This window comes from Pieris brassicae, unplaced genomic scaffold (genome assembly GCF_905147105.1).
Source record: "Pieris brassicae unplaced genomic scaffold, ilPieBrab1.1, whole genome shotgun sequence".
Taxonomy (NCBI): Eukaryota; Metazoa; Arthropoda; class Insecta; order Lepidoptera; family Pieridae; genus Pieris; species Pieris brassicae.
The window spans coordinates 10,001-15,000 of record NW_025576063.1 but is presented as its reverse complement, the minus strand read 5'-3'; the positions used below and the strand labels follow the sequence as shown (position 1 = coordinate 15,000).

At 43.2% G+C, this 5,000-nt stretch overlaps 1 non-coding gene across 1 annotated transcript in view; it reads left to right on the top strand.

Annotated features, from left to right (window-relative positions):
• Positions 1-3,384: 3,384 nt before the first annotated feature.
• LOC123719431 overlaps positions 3,385-5,000 on the top strand; it is a 1,906-nt gene continuing 290 nt past the window's right edge. The window contains exon 1 of the ribosomal RNA XR_006755492.1: positions 3,385-5,000. This exon is cut by the window's right edge and continues 290 nt beyond it. This is a non-coding gene — a ribosomal RNA (small subunit ribosomal RNA).

Here is a 5,000-nt window from a genome sequence, read left to right as displayed (position 1 = left end):
TATTATACATACATACATACATACATACATACATACATACATACATACATACATATTATTAATAAATATAATTGTTTTTTTTGTTTTTTCTTTTCTTCAAATAAACCCACATTGCCATTTCTCTGAGCGTGTGCTGCGAGCTTCAACGAGAAACATTCGGCGCGAAACTGTCGAGCGGCCGGCCGTCGCGCGCCGCACCTGTACGAGAAACATTTTCCTCTGACGTTGCATCGGAATAATTATTATAATTCATTATTATACATACATACATACATACATACATACATACATATTATTAATAAATTAATTGTTTTTTTTTTTTTTTTTTTTTTTTTCAAATAAACCCACATTGCCATTTCTCTGAGCGTGTGCTGCGAGCTTCAACGAGAAACATTCGGCGCGAAACTGTCGAGCGGCCGGCCGTCGCGCGCCGCACCTGTACGAGAAACATTTTCCTCTGACGTTGCATCGGAATAATTATTATAATTCATTATTATACATACATACATACATACATACATACATACATATTATTAATAAATTAATTTTTTTTTTTTTTTTTTTTTTTTTTCTTCAAATAAACCCACATTGCCATTTCTCTGAGCGTGTGCTGCGAGCTTCAACGAGAAACATTCGGCGCGAAACTGTCGAGCGGCCGGCCGTCGCGCGCCGCACCTGTACGAGAAACATTTTCCTCTGACGTTGCATCGGAATAATTATTATAATTCATTACTATACATACATACATACATACATACATACATACATACATACATACATACATACATATTATTAATAAATATAATTGTTTTTTTTGTTTTTTCTTTTCTTCAAATAAACCCACATTGCCATTTCTCTGAGCGTGTGCTGCGAGCTTCAACGAGAAACATTCGGCGCGAAACTGTCGAGCGGCCGGCCGTCGCGCGCCGCACCTGTACGAGAAACATTTTCCTCTGACGTTGCATCGGAATAATTATTATAATTCATTATTATACATACATACATACATACATACATACATACATATTATTAATAAATTAATTGTTTTTTTTTTTTTTTTTTTTTTCTTCAAATAAACCCACATTGCCATTTCTCTGAGCGTGTGCTGCGAGCTTCAACGAGAAACATTCGGCGCGAAACTGTCGAGCGGCCGGCCGTCGCGCGCCGCACCTGTACGAGAAACATTTTCCTCTGACGTTGCATCGGAATAATTATTATAATTCATTACTATACATACATACATACATACATACATACATACATACATATTATTAATAAATATAATTGTTTTTTTTGTTTTTTCTTTTCTTCAAATAAACCCACATTGCCATTTCTCTGAGCGTGTGCTGCGAGCTTCAACGAGAAACATTCGGCGCGAAACTGTCGAGCGGCCGGCCGTCGCGCGCCGCACCTGTACGAGAAACATTTTCCTCTGACGTTGCATCGGAATAATTATTATAATTCATTATTATACATACATACATACATACATACATACATACATACATATTATTAATAAATATAATTGTTTTTTTTGTTTTTTCTTTTCTTCAAATAAACCCACATTGCCATTTCTCTGAGCGTGTGCTGCGAGCTTCAACGAGAAACATTCGGCGCGAAACTGTCGAGCGGCCGGCCGTCGCGCGCCGCACCTGTACGAGAAACATTTTCCTCTGACGTTGCATCGGAATAATTATTATAATTCATTATTATACATACATACATACATACATACATACATATTATTAATAAATATAATTGTTTTTTCTTTTCTTCAAATAAACCCACATTGCCATTTCTCTGAGCGTGTGCTGCGAGCTTCAACGAGAAACATTCGGCGCGAAACTGTCGAGCGGCCGGCCGTCGCGCGCCGCACCTGTACGAGAAACATTTTCCTCTGACGTTGCATCGGAATAATTATTATAATTCATTATTATACATACATACATACATACATACATACATACATACATACATACATATTATTAATAAATATAATTGTTTTTTTTGTTTTTTCTTTTCTTCAAATAAACCCACATTGCCATTTCTCTGAGCGTGTGCTGCGAGCTTCAACGAGAAACATATCTATCAATACAAATGTCTATGCAAAAAAAAGAAAACAAACAAAATCATATCAGTCAATAAAATAAATAATAATATTTTTTTACTACTACTACTACTACTACTAGTACTACTACGTGCTACTACTGCACGCCAATACACATACATAATAAAATGAAAAATCGTCTCTCTCTCGCTCGCTCTACGAGAAACATTCGACGTCCGCTCCAATGCCGACGCGGACTATTGCTCTCGGTATAGATGTGGAGCGAAACAGTCGTGCGCACAGCGTCGACTCGTTCTCGTTGCCGCGCGTCGTTCGTCTCAAATAGACACGAACGACGGACGAGAGAGAATGTGTTCTTGTTTTTGTGTTTGTGCGAAGTGTGAGAATATTATATACATATATTCGCGCATGGATGATATAGATATGGGTATGGATTTTCGGAGGAAATTATATCAAATTCGTATTTCGAATGCGAGACCGCCGAGATCTTTCCCAGCTCTCTCTCTCTCTGTGTGTGTGGTGTATAGTACATTTTATATATCTCTCTTGTGTCAACACAAAATAACAAAGAATATACATACTACTCCTCCTCATATTTTATATAATATAATATAAAATTATATTATAGCACCGCGTTCGCAGACCGTATGGTGATGTTACCAATCGACCAAGATTTGGGACCGTCTCCCCCGGTGTTATCTGTGATGTTAAAAGAATACGCTTCTAGGCACACCTCAACGCAGGGCGCCTAGCGTGTTCGACACGTGCGCGGTCGCCACGGCGACCGTATATGGAAAGAATGTATAAAAGAGGACGCACACGCGCCCATCGTCGAAACGGTGTGCGCAGCGTCGTGTTGGAATTTATCCCTCAAGCTCCGGGCGTTGATCGTATCTAGTGCGAATCATGCGTGTGTGTGCGCATGTAATTGCCAGCCGAGTTTTAATATGTTTACAATAACGTATTGAATAAAAATTGAGAAGTTGCGTTTAGATGAATGTTCAATTTTCAAATTGTCACAACATCGATTCCCGCCCGCGGGGTCGTGTTCGTTGCAGTTTTATGTCCCTCACAGTGGTCGAGCATCGTTGTACATCACCTCGTTGCGAGATCGTGACGGGACGGCCGCTCGTAGACCGGTCAAAGTTAGTCTATCGATATGAAGCGCGAACGTCGCGTCGCGTGCAAATTCGACGCGTTACGTTCACGCGTGTCGAGAAGGCGCGCGCGCAAGCGCGCGCCCCTCGACGCCGCCGAGCCAGCGGCTCGCCGAAGCCGCGTGACCGCGGTGTAGGCGTGTCGTTTGCGTAAGCAGCTCCCTGGTTGATCCTGCCAGTAGTTATATGCTTGTCTCAAAGATTAAGCCATGCATGTCTCAGTGCAAGCCGTATTAAGGCGATACCGCGAATGGCTCAATATATCAGTTTTGGTTCCTTAGATCTTACTCAGTTACTTGGATAACTGTGGTAATTCTAGAGCTAATACATGCAATCAGAACTCTGACCAGTGATGGGATGAGTGCTTTTATTAGATCAAAACCAATCGGCGGAGGGCCATGCGTCCGAAGTCGTTAATTTTGATGAATCTGGATAACTTTTGCCGATCGCACGGTCCAGTACCGGCGACGCATCTTTCAAATGTCTGCCTTATCAACTTTCGATGGTAGTTTCTGCGACTACCATGGTTGTCACGGGTAACGGGGAATCAGGGTTCGATTCCGGAGAGGGAGCCTGAGAAACGGCTACCACATCCAAGGAAGGCAGCAGGCGCGCAAATTACCCACTCCCGGCACGGGGAGGTAGTGACGAAAAATAACGATACGGGACTCTTACGAGGCCTCGTAATCGGAATGAGTACACTTTAAATATTTTAACGAGGAACAATTGGAGGGCAAGTCTGGTGCCAGCAGCCGCGGTAATTCCAGCTCCAATAGCGTATACTAAAATTGTTGCGGTTAAAAAGCTCGTAGTTGCATTTGTGCGCCGCGCTGTCGGTGCACCGCATCCGCGGTGATACTGACACGTCTGCGGAGCATATCGTCGGTGAGCCGGCGGTAAAACGCCGGTTCAATATCAAAATCCTATCGCGGTGCTCTTCGGTGAGTGTCGAGGTGGGCCGACAATTTTACTTTGAACAAATTAGAGTGCTCAAAGCGGGCTCAAAATGCCGCTTGAATATTTCGTGCATGGAATAATAGAATATGATCTCGGTTCTATTTTGTTGGTTTTCAGAACTCCGAGGTAATGATTAATAGGGATAACTGGGGGCATTCGTATTGCGACGTTAGAGGTGAAATTCTTGGATCGTCGCAAGACGAACATCAGCGAAAGCATTTGCCAAAGGTGTTTTCATCAATCAAGAACGAAAGTTAGAGGTTCGAAGGCGATTAGATACCGCCCTAGTTCTAACCGTAAATATGTCATCTAGCGATCCGCCGACGTTACTACAATGGCTCGGCGGGCAGCTTCCGGGAAACCAAAGATTTTGGACTCCGGGGGGAGTATGGTTGCAAAGCTGAAACTTAAAGGAATTGACGGAAGGGCACCACCAGGAGTGGAGCCTGCGGCTTAATTTGACTCAACACGGGAAATCTCACCAGGCCCGGACACCGGAAGGATTGACAGATTAACAGCTCTTTCTTGATTCGGTGGGTGGTGGTGCATGGCCGTTCTTAGTTGGTGGAGCGATTTGTCTGGTTAATTCCGGTAACGAACGAGACTCTAGCCTGCTAAATAGGCGTCGTCATTCAAGGTGTGCGCGACTCTCGGGGAGCGCAACTCACTGGCGACGTATTAAAATTCTTCTTAGAGGGACCGGCGGCTTCGAGCCGCACGAGATTGAGCAATAACAGGTCTGTGATGCCCTTAGATGTCCTGGGCCGCACGCGCGCTACACTGAAGGAATCAACATGTTCTCCCTGGCCTAGAGGCCC